Here is a 22,928-nt window from a genome sequence, read left to right on the forward strand (position 1 = left end):
CTTCTCTGACTCCTGTCGGGTGGGATGCCATCCTCTATTTCCTGCCAGGACATCCCTGGCTGCTTTTCAGGCTGCCAGGTGATTCCCTGGTTCCTTGTTGGTTGCTCTCATCAGATGGTGAACTCATTACTCTACATCACAGCTACAACAACTGGTGTAGAACTTGAACACTAAATGACTAGTGCCCGAATAGAGGTCATGTTTTAAAACCTCAGATTTCTGACCTCTGTCCAGCAGAAGAGCTGGCATCCCTGGGCCTGCATTTCATGCAGGGCAACAATTAGTTGAGCTGGGTAATGGGGGTGGGAGTGAGGGTGGGTTGAGCCCAGTTGTTCCAGCAATACTCCATGTGTAGCTGCCATAGGCTTGTAGGGACCAGCTATGCCATCTTTGTGAATGGTGTGGAGGTGATTCTGCCTTTTCTAAACTCAGTGTAGCCATTCCAGAGAATGGGCAGAGTTTAAATGACCATTCAAGGATGAGAGGAGCTATGAAGTTTTAAAAAATACTAATTTTTATTTCATTTATTTTTAATTTAATAGACACCAAGGGTGGCTAGGTGCCAGGCATAACTTAGTGCTTTCCCATTTAAATGACTTAATTCCCATAACAACACTATGATGTAGATGCTATTAATGTCCCCATTTTGCAGAGGAAAGGAGGCTAAGGCATAGAAAGGTTAAGTGACTTGCCCACAGTCACTCAGCAGAGTCAGGCATTCTGACTCCAGAGCCCGAGTTCATAGACTATCCTGCCTTTTGTTATTTCTGTAAATACCCAGAGCAGATACTACACATAGTTGGGTATGTGCACGTTTGCCTCCTTATGTGATGGTGTTTTGCTCATGGTGGGCAGGGCTGGCTGGTAGGAGTAGGAGCCTTGGCCAGAATTCCTGGGAGTGGGCACTGATAAACAGCTGGGATGGCATGGTCCCAAGGGCCAAAGTCAGAGCTGGTAACCATGACAGGGACTCTGGGAGGAGCTAGGCCTATTAGGAAATAGGGGTAGCTGGACCTCTCGGGCCAACAGCCTAGAAGCCTCTGAGATAGTGTCATACCTCAGAGGGTATCCTTCTCAGCCTCTGTGAATGAGGGGGTTGGTCCCATGGCTCATGGCCTATTTTGTGAAATTCATCTCTAGAAGAAATTTCTGAGGAGAGCAAAGCATCTTGGCATCTTGTGGTAGATGATGTCTTCTGAGGCCTTCTGCCTCCCTATAGTGGGAGGAGAGAAACCCAGGCTCTGCTCCTGCTTCCTGAGAGGTTGCCACTGTGGGGCACTCTAGGGAAAGCAGCTTCTCTGGCCCCCTACTCCCCCAGAGCTGCCCCATCAGTGCACATTACTTTTTGCCCTGCCTGGCACAGCCCTTTTAGTGGGTTTGGGGGTGGTCCGCAGCCAACGGTGAGTAAGCTTGAGCCAGACTGTAATTTGTTTCTCTGGGAAGTATTGATGAGCTGCCCTAATTAAGCACCTTGCTAATGAGAATCAAACCACTTCACTGGGAGTTAGGTGGATCTGAGCTTGAGCTTGACTCGACAGTGAACCAGCCATGGGTCCTAGGCAGACCATTCAGCTGCATGTGGATCTGTTTGTCTTCTGTAGTGTGGGGCTTCCTCTGTTCTCTCGCCTCCACACTAGACCCTGCTGTGTGCTCTGTCCTTCTTGCCTCACACAGCTTGCTCCTGGAGAACCCAGGGGCTATGGAGAGCTGACTCAAGAAACAGAAGGCAAAAGCTAATTATCATTTCCTTTTGAAGTTCTTGTCACTGGTGGTCCTATCCATAAACTTGTTTCTTATGCTAGACCTCTTGGATGAGTCTGTGAGGAAAGGGAGATGATGAGGGTAAAGACAGTTCTTAAAATGTGTGACTGTGTCTGTGTTAATATATCAGTCATTATTGCTGTGTAACAAACCACTTCAAAACTCAGTGGGGTTAGGCAGCCCCGGTGGCGCAGCAGTTTGGCACCGCCTGCAGCCTGAGGTGTGATCCTGGAGACCCGGGATCGAGTCCCACATTGGGCTCCCTGCGTGGAGCCTGCTTCTCCCTCTGTCTGTGTCTCTGCCTCTCTCTCTCTGTGTGTCTATGAATAAATAAATAAAATCTTAAAAAAAAAACTCAGTGGGGTAAACACCTTATACCCCCAGAATCTATGAGTCAGGAATGAAGATGGAGCCCAGCTGCATCAGCTTAGCTGCACTCTGTGATGTCTGGGGCTTCAGCTGGGAAGATTCAGAGTTTGGGGATAACTCAACAAGTCATATATCTAGTGGTTGATGCTTGCTGTCAGCTAGGACCTTTAGCTGCCAGCCAAAACACCAACATTTGCCTCTCCCTGTGGTATCTCTGTGTAGGATACTTTGGGTTTCCCCATAATATGATGGCTGGGCTCCAAGGGTGAGTGCCCCAGGAAAGCAAGAACGGAGTAAAGGTGTTTTCCTGATTTAGCCTTGGAAGTTGCATAGCATCACTTCCATTTTTTTCCGCTGGTCAAGGCAGTTACAAAGGACCACCCAGGTCCAAAGGGAGAGGCTATAGAGCTCAGCACTCAATGGAAGCAGTATCAAGGTCACAGTGCAAGAAGAGCATGTGATGAGAGATACAGTGGTGGCACCTTTGGGGGATCTGCCTGCTACCATAAGAGTGGTAAAGGTGATTCAGGGCCAAGTGTGACAGACTGTGAAGAGACAGACAATAGATTGTATGAGGAAAATGGGTGTTGCAGGGAATGGCCAAGTAGGGGAGTAAGTGTGATAGGAGGTTGCGTGAGGGGGATAGGTGTGACAAAAATGGCCATGTGAGGGGACTGGGCATCACCGGAAGAGCTGAACAAAAAGATCTGGGTTGGCCAGAGTCCACCATGATGGAATTGGATCTGATGGTGACTGCACCATCTTTTCTTACTTTCCAGGCCGTCCCCTTGAAGACCTTGGATTGACCAGGCTGATTCTAACATGGGCACCCAGGCCTCAGGCAGGCCAGGCCAGTGTCCTCCTTAAATGGTTCTGTCATGCTCCCTGCCCCAGCCTCCACCATCACCCTCTCTTTCTGTAGACCCCAGACTCCCCCACTCCAACCAGCAGCCTTCCATTCTTCCAGAAAGAGCGACTCCCACCTCAGCAGCCTGGAAGCACTCCAACTACCGTACTTTTCTTCAAATAAAAGCAGCTAATTAACATTATTCTTTAATTATTGCCTTTATCAACAAGGGGTCTGATTTGTACCAGCAGGATAGTTGCTTTCCCTTAAACTACCCAAGTGAATGCTTCAGTTCCTGGTGCTTTTGAAATGAATTTGATGTCATCTGCCCAGAGTCACTTAATGGGAACGCCTGGGTAATGACTGAACGCGCTAACTCCGTTAGCAGCCCTGGAAGCATGTAATTTGGCCCCTCAGGCAACAGCACTTTTGAAATCTCTGGATAGTTTTGAACTCTCTGTTCTTAATTAAATATGCAATTTTTCACGGTAACCAGGTTAATTCTTTTGTGTTGTGTTGTAATACTGTTAGGAATTTTCATAGTTCTTATTAAACATTATTCAGGCATTGTGAATTCCATAATTAAAAAAAATGAAAAGAACAAAGCTTGATTCACTCCTTTCTTTTCCCTGGCTAATTTATCAAATGAATTTTGCAAATTTTTCTTTCTGTCCCCAGACAGTGTGGCAAGTGTTTTAAAGGGGAAGGATTTAATTGCCCTGTAGGGATTGGCTGGTTATGAAGGATTTGGCTGTTTGATTAGTAAACCCAGTTGGGAATGGTCTAATGCTCCATGATCTTAAAAATTGTCTGATTGTACCCTCTCCAAGGAGGCCTCTCTCTTCGTTATGTAGAGCATCAACTTCACACAAGTGTGGTTATTAGATAGTAAGGAAGGGGAGAGAAAAAGATCTGACTTTATTTTAAATTGAGGATCTTGGGAGGTTCCTCCTCCCCCCCCCCCCCCCCCCATTTCCCTGGCTGGGGAGGAAGGGAGAACAGAGGAGAGGAACGGAGAGACAGACACAGAGCAATTCTCAAACAGCAGGTACAAGAGGAGGTGGAGGGTGCCTGAGAGGGTGAGGCCCTGAAGAGATGTTTTACTGCATCCTTGCAGATACTGGCACCTGCCATACTGGCCAGCTGGAAGGATGGCTCGTAAACTGAGGAGGCCCCTCTGCAGGGTTTCTGGGTCAGGAGGGTTCCTTTTCCATCTCTGAAATTGGGCTTAGTCTCCGAAAAAATATGCAGATCCCCACTGAGCATATTGGGTGGTGGGTGGAGAAGACCATGCCCCCCAAATGCCCTAATAAGGAAAGAAACTCTGTCAAGGGGGTTCTAGTTAGAGATAGCTAGCCTCTCCCAGTGAGGGGAGTAGGACCATTGGCTGACTTGTGGACCTTTTTGTTTCCTGTGAGGGCCTCATTTATGCCTCATCTTTCCCCATTTGCAAAATGGAGTAATTTACTTCCAACTTCTTACTTTCCTGTCCCCACCCCCCTTCCTTTTCTGTATCTAGAGGTGGGGAGGTAGGAGATAAAGTTAGGAGAGGGTGGCAGGGGCAGATCACAAAGGGTCTTGAGGGCCACAGTATAGAGTTGGGATTTTTTTTTAAGGGCAAAAATTCCTTAGATATTAGAATAAGAGAGAAATGGCTTAGAAGGGATGTTATTGAAGAGAAGGTGGTTTGGGGGCTGTTGGGGACAAGAAGGCAGGGACATTTATGCCAGAGGGTGGGCTCTGCCAAGCAACCCCTCTCCCTCCCCCACCTCCCCCCTACCCAGATACCCAGATTTAGCAGCTTCAGCCCTGAGCTCTAGGAAGCTCCCTACTTTGGGGTCAATTCCCAGCTGGTCTGACAGTTGGAGCTGGGGGAGAAGACATGGCTCACGCCTTCAGGGGTGCTTGAGGGACAGCACAGCAATGGGTTTAAGCAGATGGTTGGGGTTTTCAAGAGAAGCCAGAAACCTGGGTTTTAGGAACATTCTTTCAAGATGTAAATGTAGGGGAAAAATGGAATAGAATTCAATGCTGGACACACGGATCAAATCTATTCATAAATGCCAGACAGGACCTCTGGCCCCTAGGTCTCTACATTTGTCCTAGTGCTTAAAGGGGCTCAAACTGGTGTAAATATTGATTATTTATTGACTGCTTTCCTAGCATCTCAATATTGATCATTATCAACTCCTTTCCTAGCACCAACCACCATGCTGAGCCCCTGAATGAACTCATTTAATCCTCACAATTGAGGAGGCAGGTGGAGTCTTATCTCCATTTCTCAGATGGACAAGACTGAGAGGTCAGAGAGTGATGTCTGGGATGTGAACCACAAGCCCACTCATGTGGTCTTTTTGGCCACATAGGTCATAGGACTGAATAGAAGGATCCCCAGGAAATCCTGACAAGGAGGTAGCGGTGACCTAGGTACCATGACAAACAATACCCTTGCTTGATTCTGAAATTAAAATCAAGATCACAAACCCTGAGCTCCACCTTGAGTGATCTTTATAAAAAGCAAAGATCACCACACTTACTCCATTAAAATCTTAAACTGGCTCCTTATTGCTTGTGGGATGAAGTCTAAGCTTTTACCTTGGCTTTGCAAGGCCTGTTGTGAGTACCTTCTCCCACCCTGGTCTGCTTCCACCTTGTTATCTCTCACTGGATTTCCTTGTCCCCAGCTCCCCCAGCCAGATTTAAACTGTTATCCAACCCACAGATGCCTTATGCTTTCTTTCCTCAGAACTTTGCATATGCTGTTCCCCCTGCCTGGAACTCACTCGTCATTGTCTACCAGGCAAACTTCTCTTACATCTCTAATCTGAGAGGCTATTCTGAATCTTTTTTATTTTAAGACCCCTGAGGGCAGTATTTTTGTTTGTGTTGTTGACTCTTGTCACAACCACAGAGCTTGGCACATATTAGTATCTCAATAAATATCTGTTGTTGACACCACACTTCTGCTGCTTCCAGAAAGTTTTGGGAGCATGAGTCTCACTCCTAAACTCTCTGGACCACAACAGGAAGCATCACTTTAGTTTAAAGATTTGAAGATGCTGAGAGGAGCAAATTGTACTTCCTCCAGGCTTGGCCTGGCCTAGCTCAACCCAGCCTGCAGCTCTTGGAAGGTCTGGGGATCTAGTGACCTCCATGGAGTGAGGACAAGACAAGGCTACTTCTCTGAGAGCCAAAGAAAGAGTTAGGTGCTCAGAAGCAGAGAGAAGGAAGGCTTTCTGCCCCCTCCTCCCTTCCTCCCTACTATCAGCTTAATCCTCTGGATGGCCAGGTGCCAGTGATAAAGATAAAGGGGAATGACACAGTATCTTCCTCCAAGAAGGGTTCAACGTTTTAGAAGAAAGTGAATAGTGACACCTGCCACTTCTTGGCTCTGGGATGCTGGGGACTTCAGCCTGCCCTGCTGCCCCCTCCCCAGGGAGGCTTCAGGAAGTTTTCCTGCTGTGGCCTTGTGGACACCAGACTGTGTGGGGAGACTCTACTTGGTGAGCCACAGGCCTGGGCATCCTCAGCCACATGCACTCACGCATCCTTGTGCACACACACACGGAGGAGTGAGGAGAGGCACGTTCTCCTGGTCCTGCATCCCTCAGATCCCTGCACACAATGGCTCCATGGCCTACTTTACTCTGCCTTCTTGTCTGTTTTCATTCTTGAGTTGTTAGGAGACCAAGAGGAACTGAGGAAAGTTTTTTGAGTTGTAGGGTGGGCAGGGCAGGGAGGCAGAGGCACATAATCCCGTGACCAGAAGGAAAAGAAGGGATTTAAAAAAATTAATTTTGTCTTATGAAAGCCATGCTGCCACATTATTGGAGGGCTTCAGAGACACAGAAGAGATGGGGGGAGAAGATGCCAAGAACATAACCCCTGTTTCAGTGTGCTTCCATTGCGTCTGTCTCCCTGGTTTGCATCAGTATGTCCAGTTCTCTTTCATTGTCTCTTCACTTGTTGGCAGTAGCCTTTTGCACAGCATTTTGCTATCTTTATTTTATTATATATTTTTAAAGATTTTATTTATTTATTCACACACACACACACACACACACACAGAGGCAGAGACATAGGCAGAGGGAGAAACAGGCTCCATGCAGGGAGCCTGATGTAGGACTCGATCTCGGGACCCCAGGATCACTCCATGGGCTGAAGGCAGGCGCTAAATCGCTGAGCCACCCAGGGATTCCAACATTTTGCTATCTTTAGAACAAGCATTTTACTCACCTAATATATTATGAAGCAAGTAGATCACTCTCCCCTCAGCTGGACCTTGTCCCTGGGCATCTCCAGGGTTTTTTTTTGTTTTTGTTTTTGTTTTTGTTTTTGTTTTTGTTTTTGCTTCTGAAAGACAGCAATGATGGGGAAAAAAATGTGTTTCTGGTTTTATGTTCTTATCCCTGTTCTTGGCAATGAGGGATGGATGAGGACCCGTGGCCAAAAACTTGTCTCCAGAGTTGAGGAGACAGGGGTTCCAGTTTTTCCCTGTCAGTGAGACTTTAGGCCAGTACTGTTCTGTCTGTGCCTCAGCTTCCTCGTCTATGAAATGGGTATCCTCTCTCACGAGAATATTGTTGGTATGAGATGAGTACCTTTACCTGAAGTGTTGAACTGGAGACTGGCATATGGTAATCACCTATTAAGTGTCAGTATGTCATGTATAGCCAGCAATGGGTCTGTCTTATTTGCTGTTCTTCCCCCAGCAATTGTGCTTAGCACAGAGTGGGTTCTCCCTTAACCGTTGTTGAATGAATATGGCAGACACACTCACACACAGGTGCTTTTCTGCCTCTATACAGGCCCATTGGGGAATCTTGTGTGGAAATGCAAGTGTGTGCACCTACACGTGTATGCACACAAATACACAGACCTAAACCAGGGGGAGGGCACAGGGCTATTCTGATTGGGGGCTCCACAAGCATTTTATTATGATTAAGTATTTATTTGATGCTTATATTGTGAACATGGCACATTGCAGTAGACAAAATAGGGCTATAAATAGCCCAGGAAAGCAATGGGGCTCAACTCAGTGAAGAGGCAGCCAGTTGAAGAAGCAGAGTGGGGAGGGGGCTGGGGCTTAGGGATTCATTCATTCATATAGTCCATCAGTCAGTCATCCATATTTCTCTGGCAGCTGCTGTGTGCCAGGTCCTGGGCCATGTGTTGGGAATGCCCTGATGATCAACACAAGTTTGTTCTCTGCCCTCAAGTTTGGTCTCCATGGTGTTTAGAAGTAAATCCCTTAAGAGACTGACATTAATCAAATAATCACATATTTGAAATTGCAAACCTTGCTTAGGGCTGTGGAGGAAATGAGTCAGGAATGAAGAGATTGTATAACAGATTTAGTCTGGAAGTTAGGAAAGGACTCTTGAGTTAGCCAAGAGAAGAGGGGCTGTGGTTATTCAGGTAGAGGACAAGAGCAGTACATGTAAAGGTCCTGGGGTGGAAGGACACACTTTTGTTTTCAGGAAGTAAATGATGGCCAATGTTGCTGAAGCAGGAGGTAAAGGGCAGAGAAGTGGGGTGTGGCTAGGGAGTGTAGACAGGGTTGGCTTAAACAGGGCCTGTAGGTCCTGCGGAGTCTTTATCCTGAACAGAGGGAAACAGTGGCTGGGGAGTGAGGATTAGAGGGATAAAAGAGGAGAATTGGAGGCGTTTTAAGGCCCCTAAGGGAAGGCCTCAAATATATGCTCGCTTACTGCCATTTATTATTTACCTAGGGGCTTGTGAAAAGAGAAAGATCCAAAAAAACCAGAAACAAAAACACCAGAAAACCCCCACCAAATCTAACATTGCTTCAGGCATGCAGCCTGAGGGAATACGTATTTTTTCTCCAATGTTTATGCATATCTGAGTGTGTGAAATGCCATGCTAAAACTCTAGGCCCTGCCAGTATAGGGGGCTCTGGAGCCTTCAGGGCTGTCAAGAAGGGGCACCATCTCTCTCTACATCCCCAACGAGGACTAGCATGGCGGGGGCCTGCCCTGTGCAAAATGGTGGTCTCTATTTCTCATCTGCTTTGTGTTCTAGTAACTCAAGCGTGGCCTGCCTTGGGGGCTGGCGTTTCTCAGGCTGGCTGCTTTCTGGAATGGTGGAATTCCTGAATGAGGCAGGGAGTCCAGGGGATTTGGCGGCTGCCCCTACATACGATATTCTGTGCCTCACACATTCTTATTAGCATCGTAATCGCTCCAAAATACTGATTCATTATCACGCTCTGAGCTGCAGACTGAGGCAATGGGGTTTAATAGTTCCATATGAGCCATTCTGAGCTGTTGAGTAAATATTGCTCATTCTGAAAAATTGGGTAAATGTGTGTTTATGTTGGCGATTCACAAGGCACCAGCCAAGTAGGTAGTTGGTGTCTGGGCTGGTGCCAGGCGAGGTGGTGGGGGACAGGGGCATGCTCAAACACCCAAGAAATATCCAGTTCATGTCTGGCTGGCCTTGGAAATACTCCTGTGGACATAGTGATTGGGATTAGGAATGGGACTTTGCCCTGAAATGTAGGTAGAAGGATATCCCTGTTTCTTGTGCATGTGGAAATGGTTCCAGACAGGAAAGACCCTAGGCTCTCCGTACTTGTATAGACAAGTGGTTGGATTCAGAAGTGGAGGGCTGGCTGCAATGGGCGTCAGGAAGCAGTTTAGCAGAGGTTAAGTATGCAAATGAATGTGTTCCACTCTGGGGTCTCTGTTCTGTCACTTGCTAATTTTGGGACCCCAGACAAGTTATTTAATCCCTCTGTGGCCTCAGTTTTCTCATCTATAAAATGGGGCTGATAAAAGTACTTCCTATAGGGTTGCATGGGATTTAAACAAGCATATACTTAAAAAGTTCAAATGGTATCTGGCACTGTGTACAAGAAATGTTCACTATTAACATGATCCTGGTGTGGTGTGGAGAAAAGGTACCCATTTGAATTTGGCTATCTTGGGTTCTTTGACTTTGAGAATCTGGAGAAAGCTATGGATCTGCTCTTCCAGAACATGATAGGGACACAGTATTTTGGATATAGTTTTAGGGGGTTGTTGAGTCTTCCAAACTTGGAGCCATTTGCTCCAAGTTAAGAGCACCTTTTTTTTTTTTTTTTTTTTTTTTAAGATTTTATTTAGGGATGCCTGTGTGGTTGAGTGTCTGCCTTTGGCTCAGGGCGTGATCCTGGGGTCCTGGGATCGAACCCTGCATCAGGCTCTCTGCAGGGAGCTTGCTTCTCCCTCTGCCTATGTCTCTGCCTCTCTTTTTTTAAAAAAAAGGTTGTATTTATTTATTTGAGAGACAGAGAGAGGCAGAGCGAGAGAGCATGAGCAGAGAGGAGAGGGAGAAGCAGACGAACAGGGAGCCCAGCATGGGGCTCGATCCCAGGACCTTGGGATCATGACCTGAGCCAAAGACATATGCTTAACCGACTGAGTCCCCCAGGTACCCTAAGAGCTGTTAATCTCTATCGTGGATCACCTTGTTGTGGAGTGGAAGTTAGTTAGAGGCTCCAGAACCTTTTAGAACTCGGTTTTAGCCAAGACCTGGGTTTTATCCTGGCTCTGCTTCATATTTGCTGTGTAAAGTAAGGCAAGTGAAAAGACATCTCTGAGCTTTGGTCTCATACTTGAATTGGAGTTCTTTACATGAAAGATTTGGACCCTATAAAGCACTTGCGCTTGAGCCAAAGCCTGGCACACGGTAGGCCCTCAGTAAATATCATTGTCTTCAGGATCATTGAGAACCTGAGAGTTGCTAAATGTAGGCTGTCCTTCTAATATATTATGTTTATTAGATCTGTATATAATAATTCCACTATCTGAAGTTCTTGGACCTGATCCTGCTAGTTGTCATGTCTGTTAATTCTCACACATGGTACTGTTTCCCTGTGTATTTTATAATTTTAGATTGAGAGCTCATCTTCAGTAAGATTAAATCTTTGGGGATTTGGAGTGGCCCGAGTTACTCCCAGTGTAGAAGTTTGCCAACTTTTTCTGTAAAAGGCCAGATAATAGATATTCTTGGCTTTGCTGTCTGTAGTCCCTGATACATCTACTCAGCTCTGCTGTTGTGCAACAAAAGCATCCATAAATTTATAGACTGATGGGTATGGCTGGATTTGGCCTGGGGGCAGGTGGGATTTGGCCCACAGGTCATAGTTCACTTACTCCTGCTCTAGAGAGATTTCCTATTTTCTTTTGCATAATGTCTAGGGATATTACCAGAGGAGAATGTTTTTTGCTTTTTAATATTAATTGCTTGGCTGAAAATAGTAGTTTCCAAATGGGTGGTCCCTGGACAAGCAGCACCTCTGAACTTAGACATGAAAATTCTTTGGTCTCATCCCAGATCTTCTGAATCAGGAGTCCTGGGGCAGAGCTGGGGGCGGGGGTGGTGTGTGGAACCCATCAGTTGGTGTTTTAACAGGCCATCCAGGTGATTCTGATGCACACAAGTCTGAGAACTCCAAGGATAGTATAAACTTGAACTCAAACTCATGTTAAGGCAGACCCATGGTTACAAATTCTCAGGGAAGGCTACTTTTTTTTTTTTTTTTAAGATTGTACTTATTTATTCATGAGAGACACAGAGAGAGAGGCAGAGACACAGGCAGAGGGAGAAGCAGGCTCCATGCAGGGTGCCTGATGCGGGACTCGATCCCAGGACTCCAGGATAACACCCTGGGCCAAAGGCAGGCACTCAACCGCTGAGCCACCCAGGGATCTCCTGGAAAGGCTACTTTTTGGTTTTCCAACCTAGAGGCAAGGCTAAAACGATCAGTTGTCTCCTCTTCTTCCTGTATTAGTGGACAGAAGTGTTCTGACCCACTGTGACTGAGGGTGAAGACCTCTGGGCTACCAAGATGGGAACCTGTCCCTACCCCTTAATTGCCAAGGGCACTGAAGTATCAGTTCAAATTCTTAGCAGTTTGATTTTGAGTTTCCTTTTCAGTTTTGGCCCATGGGAATTTTTCTTACTTTCTTACTGAATTGACCTGTATATTTAAAGGGATTCTGGTATATTTTATCCAGTATTTTGGGATGCTTTGTAGTGGGGAACATTTTCAGGTTATCTTGTCTCCCATATTAGTAGACATAGAAGTTCTTTCAACGTAATGAAAGGTTGAATTTCTTCATTAGAATTCTTCTTTAGAATGTCTGGCAGCACCTTTTTTTTTTTTTTTTTTTTGCACCATGCTTTTTAGACAAACTGACATTTGTCACTTGCCCTTGGGGTCAGGGCCCACTCCAGGGACCAGAGGCTAAATATAAATATCTCCTGGGGAATCTCCTCATCTTAACCTTTGCCCAAGGGTTGAATCCAATTTGACCAACATTGTTGAGCATCTACTGGTGCCAGGCTCTGGGTGAGGGATGAAGGGGGTTTAGTTATGTAGAAGTGACAACTGTATTAGGGAATGCCACCCCATGGTCATTATACTTGGGGACCTTCCTCTATCCCAGCATGTAAATGTCCATGTGCCACTCTAGGAGAGTTAATTCCTTAAAGTCTTATACTATAGGAATCAGAATGGGGTCATGAATAAGAGCACTGGTTTGGAGTTCACTAGAGTCAGGCTCAACTTCCAGCTTTGCTTCTTATAAGCTGTGTCATCTTGGATGAGCCCCTGAACTTTTCTGAACACCAACTTTTACACTGTAAGATGGGATGACAAAGGGTGGACTAAAGGATCCAACGAGAGGATTCATGGAAAGCATTTGGCAGAGTGCCCGGTACCTGGGGAATGCTCATTGAATACTCCTTTTTGTGACCCAGATGGTCATTATGAGACTGCTCCTTATGACAGTAGACTTGGAGAAATCAGGCTGGGAGAGTGGCCGAGCCTCAAGTGCTCGTGGAACAGCAAACAGGCAGTGGGGCAGAGAGCACCGCACACTGTATTGTGGCATTATATACCTTATGTCCCTGTAGTGGCCTCCACCTCTTCCCCTCAGTCACCTCAGCCAACCCAGGAAGAGGGAGTACTGCTGACTCCTAGTACTCCACCCCCCTGTCTTTGGTCGTTATTCCAGAGGGAGTCACAAGGCTCAGTCTAGGCCAATCTGAGAGCTTCTCTGGGATTTTTCCATTAAACAAAGAGGGAGCAGTTTTCTCTCTAGCTGAGATGCTGGAGGGATGGAAGTCTAGAGCTGCCTGGAGCTGGGGTTGCAGACCGCCACGTGGGGACAGAGTGCAAGCAGCCTGCAGAGATATGCTGAGTTAAGATATGAAGAAAGACAGAACCCTGGTTGAATCACCATGGAAGCTGCCTTCTCCTCTGTATACTTTGATGGTGGGTGCCCAGCCTGTTTTTTTGTTTTGTTTTGTTTAAGCTCACTTAGATTGACTTCCTCACCATCAACAATGAGAAACACCCCCAAAACATCTCCCTCCCAAAACATCTCCCTGTGTAAGATTCTGGAAACTTTTGGCCACTCCATTCCACATGACCAAATTTCTACAAAGGTGAACCAGACACACGTCATGTCTGCCACCAGTCTGGTGCTGACCTGCCAGGTAGTGCAGGATGTGCCTTGTTGTTTGAAGAACATCATGTGGAGGACAAGGGTACAGAGGGAGGCTACATGGTGTGCCAGGACACAGCCCTGGGCAGAACTCCATAGTCTTTGGGATTTTGAACACTCTTTCTTCACATGAATTTTTGGAGAGGGGCTGGGCAGTGACTTGGCCATGGTCATGTCCGTAAACCTCCCAGAGGAATAAGGTCCCGCAAGAGTGTCAGCAGATGTGGGCTGTTCCCATCCTCTGGGTCTCAGATTCACTTCAGAGGAGCCTGTTGGGACCCCCTAGTAGGGATCATCTTGCTCTTTCCCCATCACACTTGAGCCAAGCAGGTGGCTCATTGGGCTTGGATTTTGCCCATTTAAACAGGACCCACAGACACCTGCAAAGTCCCACAACATCTTCCTGAGCTTGCTGCACCTGCTGGCGTTCAGCACAGTTCTCCCCACTCATCTTTGATCTCAAAAAAGATCATCTTGAAAAAGATTGTTTTGTGTGCAGTTTCACCAAACGCCATTTTTTTCGCATTTTGCCTGAGTTGCTCTCCCCACTCCCCTTCCTTTTATTTCTTTCTTGGATTTGCTCTGGGGTTGGCTTCCTCCAACCAAAATAACTCTCACAATGCATGTGCTTCCTGTGGGTGAATGACATCTGTATGAAAAGATGGCAAAACTGGCCGATTTCTGTCCTTTGAAGATGTTTGTCAGTGAGTCGGTGCTGGAGTGTCAGATGTCACCCGGGGTGACTGTGGAAATGCCGGCAACAGTGAGCTTTTTTCCAGAAAGCCTTCAGCCTAAACTTTAGGCTCTCCAGGGACCCAGGAGCAGCATCCATTTTCTGAAGAGATTAAAGGCGATGCTGGTTAGAGCAGCTGGTATTTTCTACTATGTTCCCAGCAGGGCCCTGCAGCAGTGCTTTGTAACTCACCTGCTCTGCCTTTCCTGGTTCAACTCTGTTCCCTTCTTTGCGGACTCGTGTGCCGCCTTAGGGGATCTAGTAGCTCCAGGCAGACCCCTGAGAGGAGGGGACAAGGGGTGCCAGCAGTGCTTCCGTGCCTCTCCTATGGGAGGGGAAGATTTCAGGGTTAAGAATGTGCCTCATTCTGGGTTCAGATCCCAGCTCTGCCATCTTCACTGAGCCAATCACTGAAGATCACTGTGTAGCCTCCCTCTGTCCCCTTGTCCTCCACATGATTACTTCTCTGAGTCTCAGTTTTCTCATCTGTAGAATAGGGCCATTTGGTTTAGTGAAGACAGTATAGGCAAAGCACTTCCTTAGTGTGGTGCCTGGCACAGAGTGCTTAATAAATTTTAGCTGATGCTCACTTCCCCAGATGCACCCTGGCTGAACCTCCATTACAGCGCACGTACCAGCTGTATTGAGGTTAGTGTGACTTCCAGAGAGCAATGTTATTTTCCCTCCATGCTGTTTCCCTGTCCATAGTAGTGTTCCATACGTGGTCTATCCAGTGGACTCCTATTCCTCTGTCAACACCCACCTCTCTTAAGTATTCACTGTGGGCAACACCTCCACCCCAAGGTTGACCACAAATAAAGACTGCTTTGTTTATATAGTGGCATTTTTCCATATGTGTTTGTGTTCCTATCAAGAGCAAGTCCTCCAGCCCCTGGGCCTCCTCACCCCCATACATTTTTGGTTTCTACAATCCCTTGTCTACCTCTCTGTCAGAGTGTAGTACTGATTGCAATATCTACTTTAAGGAATGGCAAACTCCCATGAGCAGAGGGGGGCAGATAGTAACATTAATGATGGATTCAGCCCCAGGTAAGCAGGAGGGAGTTTGGTTGGGAAACTGGGATTCCAGACAGCTGGGGAGACATGACCCTGCCCTGGAGAAATCAAACTGACTAAAACATTGGACTAGGTGGCTGAAATACCCGGCTGCTGGCCGCCTGCAGCTCAGACCGATTGTGGTTCTATTCTTTCCTCCCCTGCATGGAGACTGTGAGCTCCTTGAGGTCAGGAATGACCTTCCCTCATGACTTCCAGTCCCCTATGCTGAGGAGGGGGGTGCGGGCAGTGACACACTGTAGGGGTCAGCACACTTTTTGATGAATGAACAAATGGATTTGCTGTTGGCCTACTCAGTCATTAAAAAAATAAGACGTGCAATGTGGCAATTCTGGAAAGAATAAATCAGCAAAAAAGAAAAAAAAATCACCTGCTTCTGAGATAAATCTTTATCACTGTTTTCTTAGATTTTTTGTCCAAATGTAACAAACATACAGAAAAGGACACAGATCAGGGGCTCCTGGGTGGCTCAGTTGGTTGAGCTCCAACTCTTGGTTTCAGTTCAGGTCATGATCCTAGGATCGTGAGATTGAGCCCCACATCAGGCTCCACACTCAGTAAGGAGTCTGCTTGGGATTCTCTCTCTCTCTCTCTCCCTCTCCCCCTTCCCCCAGCTCCTGCTCTCACACACACAGTCTTTTTCTCTCCCTGAAATAAATCTTTAAGAAACACTCAGATTAACAAATAGAACATCTCTGCTGCCACCCCTGAAGCCGTATCATGTCCTCTCTGGTCACTGCCAACCTGCCCCCCAAATATTACCCATTTGGACTTCTAACAGCACACATTAATTTTGCCTGTTTATAAATTTTTTGTAAAGGGAATCAGCCAGTATGTGCTATTTTTTGTCTGGCTTCTTTCACCAACATTGTGCTCTCAAGATTCACCCACATTGTTGTGTGCAGTTGTGGTTCATCCATTCTCATTGCCATCTAGCATTCTTCTGTATGAGTAGACCACAATTTATTCATCCATTCTCCTGTTGAAGGACATTTGGGTGGCTTCCAGTTTGGGATTCCTACAAGAGCACTATTAGGAATGTTGGTACACAATTGTCTCTTGGTGTAGAGGTGCAGGCATTTTTCCCGGGAACAGGGGGGTTTCTCCATCTTGTCACTGTTGACATTTGGGGCTGGATGATTCATTCTTGTGGGGACTTCGCTGGGCATTGTAGGATGGTTAGCAGCATCCCTGGCCTCTACCACTAAGTGACAGTAGCATCTCCCAACCTGTGACAATCAGGTGCCTCCAGGGATTGCCAGTGTCCCAAAGGAGGTGGGAAAAATCACCTCTGGTTGAGACTCAAGGCTTTGTATCAAGGAGTGGAATTGCTGGGTTACAGAAAGCATATACATAGCTTTAGTATAGTGGTTTTCCAAAGTGGCTGTAGCAGTTTACACTTTTTTTTTTTTTTTTTTGAGACAGAGAGTGTGAGCACTTGCACATGTGCGGGGTGGGGGGGGGTGGGGGGTGGGGGGGGGCAGAGGCAGAGAGAGGAGCAGTCTTACCTTGAGCAGGCACTTGACATGGGGCTTGATCCCAGGACCCTGAGATTATGACCTGAGCCGGAGGAAGATGCTTAACTGACTGAGCCACCCAGGCGCCCCCCAGGTTATACTTCTACCAGCTGTGTGTGACCTAATGCCTGTATATATCATTTCTCTAATGCCTGTATATATAACATACATACATTTTAAGGAATGAAACCATACTGTAAATCTTGTTCTGACTCCATGCTAAGTTACATGATCTTGTCTTTTTATGTGTTTTATCATTTATTCTCCCATTAGAGAGTAATAAAGTGTTTGTTATTAACTCTGGAATCTGACTTCCTTTAGTTTATTACCCAGTTTTGCCATTCCAGCTATGTGGCTTTAGCAAAGTGACTTATCTCTCTGTGCCTCAGTTTCGTCTTCTGTCCAAAAGGTCAATAATGCCTGCTTCTGTTCTTTGGAGGATAATATTTGCATGATAAATATTTGGATATTTATATGAGTTAAGTAATATGTGTGAGGCATGTGAACAATGCCCCAGCATGGCAAATGCTGTGTTGACGGTTTCTACCCATTTTAGAGGCTATATAACATTCTCTCCTTTTATGTCAGTAAGCTTCAGTATGGGATGGTTAGTGTTTTTCAGTTTGGGTTGCTAGGTTTTGAAAAAATATATATATCAGATGCCTAGTTAAATTTGAATTTCAGATAAAAAATAATATTTAATCTAAGTACAGCCTGTACAGTATTTGGGACGTACTTATACTAAATAATATACATTGTTTATCTGAATTCACACTTATTCAGGAGTCCTTTATTTTATCTAGCTATCCTCTTTTTCTATTAGAGAGCCTGTGTACTCACACATGAGAGTGGAAGGGAGAAAAGAGAATTTCAAGTAGGTGCCCATCACAGAGCCTGACTGGGGCTCCATCTCACAAACCTGAGATCATGACCGAGCAGAAATCAAGAGTAGATGCTTAACCAGCTGAGCCACCCAGGTGCACCATTATCTAGTTATCCTCTTAATTATAGTTTCTTTCTCTTCTGAGCATCACAGTGATTAGCATCCTGGAAGCTGCATCTTTGCACACAAATGTGTCTCCCAAACTTACTTTCCCATTTGAATCACCTTGGGGGCTTGTTAAAGTGCAGAATCCTGACCCTACCCCAGATCTCTTGAAATTGAATCTCCAGGGCTGAGTTGAGTGAATTTTTCACCAAGGCCCCAGGTGACTCAGAACCAAAACTTTAGGGTACACTCCTGTTGCCCGTGTTTGTAATGTGCTAAGTGGAAGGTGGGGCAGGAAAATACTTTTCTTTGCTGCTCCCTGCCTGGTCGGCTCTCCCCTTTGGGTGAAGGTAAAGGGCCTGGCCTTGCCTAGCCTTTCTGGGGACTCCTCTGCCCAAGGCCTCTAGTCTGGGTCAAGGGTTGAGGGGGTGTCCCTTCTTCAGGCTGCCCCTCACGCTCAGCTCAGAGGCTGCCCCAGCTTTACAGGAAGTGACACTGAACTTTGGCAGCAGGAGGAATGGGTGGGGGCGGGAGCGTGGGCACCAGGACCAGCTGCATTGATTTCTGTCTGCAGTTCTTGGAACGCCTGTCATGAGGAAAACAGACAGTGGATAAACAGTAAAGGCGGCATCGGCAGCAGGGAAGACGTGGCTGGCCTAGGAACCCGTCTCAGCTCAAGGTGCCCACCACATTCTGGCCACCACTGTGGGGGAGGGGGCATGGTGCCCCTCAGGCCCAAACCTGAGGTCTCTGGAGATCCCACCATTTGGCCAGGTAAGGTTGAGCCCGGCCATGGGGTAGGACCTGGGCTCCCAGAATCGCTGCCCTTACCCTGTCTCTGCCTGGCCAGAGCCTCAGGGACTCACAGTCCATTCATTCAGTCCTTGTGGGTCTTCTCTGGTCTAGATTGGGCCATGCTGGGCCTGAGGGCTTGGTGGACAGAGGCAGTGCCCACTGCTGGCTCCTATCCCCTCTGAGTCCTGCCTGCAGGAGCACTCACTTCTCTGACTTTGGAGGACAGATCTGATTTCTTTTTCATCACAGCCTCTGCCAGGCACCCCTGGAGCTGCCAGGCCACCGCCAGCTGGGCAGGCCATCCTTGTCTCCTCAACTCAAAGCCACAAAATTACAGCTCAGACGGGATCAATATGATCAGGTCGAGGGGCCTTCAGAGGATGATTTTGCTTTTGAGGAGAGGTCATAGGGGCCTCAGACTTATAAATATATTATTATTTAAGAGAGGATTCCTGGTGATCTGTAATTGTTTGTTAGCTGGGGAGTCAGCCTCTCTCTGGCCTCCTGGATGCTCTCTGGGGCAGAGCCAATGTGTCCAGGCAGTTTAGGCTGCGGTGGGTTAGGTGCTTTCCAACCCCTGCAGGATTTGGGTCTGAGGAGGGAAACATTCACCTTTTTTCCACATTTATTTGCTGCTGAAAGCTTGTTCTGGGCACAGACATTTTGGGGGGAAGAACTCATCAAGCAAATATTTTAATTATAGTGTTGTCTTTCTTTTTTCTTTCTTTAAGTGTTTATTGTAGGCTGGGCATGGTTGTTGACTGAGGGAGTAGTGTTGTGACCAAGCCAGATGCAGGCCTTGCCCTTCAGAGTTTGTAGTCTTCATTATGTACCCCTATTGGAGAGGAACCTAGGCTTCAGAGAGATGGAGTAACTAGCCCAGGGGTCACTCATCAAGAGGCTCCTACCAGGTTCAACTTTTCCTAGCAAGTGAAAGAAAATAGTCTCCACTTAACTAAATGGGAAACTAAGTCTGAATAATAGTGATGATGATAACAGCCAGCATTAATTGAGGGCTTACTATATGCCAGGCACCATGTTAAGCGAGTTCCTGGAAGTTGATATGATCACCCCATTTTTGTAAAGTTGTGAAAGCTAAGGTTCAGAAAAGTGAATTCACTTTCCCAAAATCACAGTTCTCAATTGGCAGGACTGGCGTGTGAACCCAGGACTTTGGCTTTCAGCCTCAAGCACCTACTAAATAGGTACTTTCTGGGGTTCCTACTAAAGTATCGTGCACTAAAGAGGCAGGTTAGGATCATCACTTTCATAAAGGTCAAGCATTTGAGTGGGAAGTGTGCAATTGAGAATATTAATCCACTGCCGACTTTATCATACGCTCCTCTAAGGAGTACAGAACACCTGGCATCATAATAGCAATAATATTAACAGTAACAACAGATCCCATCTATGGAGCATTTGAGTAATTCCAGCGTGTTTCTCACACAGGGGAAACCTGAAGAACTTAAAACACATAGTGGCTTTATTATTCCCATTTGACAGATTAGAGAGTTGAGGCGAAGAGGGACTGAGTCACTTGTCCATGATCATAGCCACAAAGTAGCAGAGCTGATTTGATTGTGGTTTGCCTGAACAGCTCCCAGAGATTCACTGGCTCTGCCAGAGGCTGTTCCACAGAGCCCATGCTGGTGTCTTTCTTCCTTCCGGGTCTCCTGGAAGCTCAGAGCAAGGAAATGACTCACCTCAGTCCCTTTCATCACTCAGTGGTGGTCCAGTTCTTTCCAGTTTGCAGTCTCCTTCTAGTCCTGCCTGAGACTCATATTTTTCCCTCTTAAATCATCTTCTCTAATCAGGTCAGCTGTAGAATATGGGCCCTAAAATAATAATGCCAGTGCAGCCACTGGATTTCCTGCTTGCTTAGCAGGATGGAAACTTTGATGTGGGTATGTATGTGTCCTTTAAAAAACCCTTTATTTACTCTGCTCTTGTTTTTATAAGATACGACTCTTAACGAGGCTTTAATTCAAGGTCAAAGAGTCTAGAAGTTGGCAAGAAAGCCCATTGCCCCTCTGGGCCTTGCCAGACACATAAACAGCCAATGGCTGGCTTTTTTCATCTCCTCTTTTAAACAGTCCCATTGCAACAGAACTCTTCCTTGCATGAGGAGGTAAAATATTTGAACTGACTGTATTGCCTGTTCCTAACTGTTTGCAAATGCAGCTGGCCCCCCTCATCTTTGTTTATTTTTTCCTTTTCTGTAGTTCAAGGAAAATAATTTATTAACTTGGGAATTAGGGATAATATTGTTCTGCAGCCCCGCAGCCGCCTGAGGCCCGGGCCAGCCTGCTCTGCTTGCAGAGTTGAGAGAAGCTTTTCTGTCAAAGGCACAGCCGTGGCCAGGCCCAGCCGGATGGGGCTAATGTATTCACAGTCATGATACGAAGACCCCAAGTGTCTGGAACCCTAGCCTCTGGGGACCAGCGGGGCCACGCCATCGACCTGAGCTCCCTGGACTGCGCCCCTGTCTAAATCCATCAGGCTGGCTACCCCCAGTCTTGGACCACTGAATAATTTACGGTCCTGCGGAACGGCGAGCAGCGGGTCACTGGAGTTCATGGGTTAATAACAGGTTTGGTTTTCGATGTCAGCAGCTCTCTTGATAACGTATGAAAGAATCCTATTCTGTTGATTAGATTTTGAAATGGATCAATTTTTAATCAGCCAAACACCTGACTCACTCAATAAGAGTTGCATTGTGGAGACAGGATAGAGGCCGGCTTTATTTACAAGAGTGTTTGTTTTTTGGGGGCCATACGCAAATTCCCACTCAGATCCCTCCTCCTGGAAGAAATTGACCGGATTATCTCCCACCTCAAATGGCAGCATTTGATTCACCTTCTGATTAGTTGGGAAATCCATGGGTCTGTTTAAGAGATAAGAACAGCAGCTAAAGGGTTGATTTAGTCATCCGTGGTTATTGATAGAAAAAGCATTTATTTGCCAATGGAGAAGTTTTGCTTAATGTAACAGCAAGGAAGAAGGGAGGAGACAAAGGGAGTCCAGGCAGTAGCCAGGGGTGGCAAAGGCGTTTTAGCTCTGGAGGTAGTTGGGTTTTTAGCCCTGTTCCCAGATTTTCAGAACAACCTATGGAAGTGGGCAGAAAAATAAACTGGGTGCATATGGATTCATTTTGGAAGGGAATTGTTCTGATCATTTTATTTATCCATTCAGCAAACATTTGAGCCCACAGTGTGTTCCAGGCTCTTTGTTGACCCGGGATGAAGCCATTACTGAGAGAGACACAGTTGCTGCCCACACAGAGCACACATTCTGGTGAGAGGCTGAGGCAGGCAGTTTAGAAGAAATTACAGAGTATACGAAGTGCTGTGAGGAAGCTCTGAGGAAAAAATAGCAAGAATACCTAATTTAGATTGTGGTTCAGGGAGGTCTCTGTGAGTGAAGAGAAATGGAAATTGGCCACCAGGCAGGGGTGAAGGCCTAGAGGCCAGTGGGCTGGGGGAGCCAAGAAGGGCCAGGTGGCAGATGAGAGGATGACAAGGGGAGAGAGGGAGGTAGAGGGAGACTGGAAAGGTAAACAGGGCCTGAGTTAGGTAGAGGAAGGACTTTGGGTTTTATCTGCAGTGCCATAGGGAGCCCTGGAAAGGTTTTGAGCAAAGGAGTGGCTTAAGTTTTGCCCTAGGAAAGGTCACTCTGAGGAGAAGGGGCTGTGGGAATGGTAGACCACTGCGGGGTCTCCTGCAGCCATGCAGTGAGTGGTGATGGGGATATGGGCCAGGGACACAGCATGGAGTGGGGTGAAGGAGATGGGCTCTCCAATTCCATGGCCAGGTTACTAAGGAAGAGGACATGGTACTTAGGGCCAGCTGGGGCCCTCGGCCAGCCTGAGGAGGCTGGTAGCCCATGGTGGTCTGGTCCCATGACAGTGGAAGCATTCTTTGTGACAAAACACTGCCTATATCTTGGCTGGTCCTCCAGACTTTTCCTCAAACTGGAAGAGCTAGGAACAGGGTGGTACAGAGGTTGCAGACTTGGGCTATGGAGTCAGATGTGAGGGCTTCCAATCTCAGCACTGCCTTTTATAAGCTCGTGACTTCAAACAGACTGCTCTTTGAACATATAAGCAAGTGACAATAAATCTCAATATGGAACTTTCCAGAAGGACTCATAAGAAACTGCCAACAGTGATTGCCCTTGGCAGGGAGACTTGGTATAGGAGGGAGATTGACTTTGTCCTTTATACCCTCTTGTAGCCTCTGAACTTTTGCCACAGGCAACTATCACCTGGTCAGAATTATCCATGGCATTTGTGATATACTGTGACATTCACCAGGGTGGACCTGCA

At 46.7% G+C, this 22,928-nt stretch overlaps 1 protein-coding gene across 8 annotated transcripts in view; it reads left to right on the top strand.

The window, feature by feature from the left end:
• CUX2 (cut like homeobox 2) overlaps positions 1-22,928 on the top strand; it is a 264,124-nt gene that overhangs the window by 17,334 nt on the left and 223,862 nt on the right. For 2 of the 8 annotated variants that reach the window (XM_072722853.1, XM_072722852.1), the window contains exon 1: positions 18,391-18,583. The exons of 4 other annotated variants lie outside the window; for them this stretch is intronic. The gene's annotated coding sequence lies outside the window, so the exon portion shown is untranslated. Of the gene's footprint in view, positions 1-18,141; positions 18,584-20,963; positions 21,195-22,928 lie in introns of those variants that run through there. 2 more of the 8 variants (XM_072722848.1, XM_072722858.1) reach the window with 2 other exon arrangements.

Source organism: Vulpes vulpes, chromosome 10 (genome assembly GCF_048418805.1).
Source record: "Vulpes vulpes isolate BD-2025 chromosome 10, VulVul3, whole genome shotgun sequence".
Classification (NCBI taxonomy): Eukaryota; Metazoa; Chordata; class Mammalia; order Carnivora; family Canidae; genus Vulpes; species Vulpes vulpes.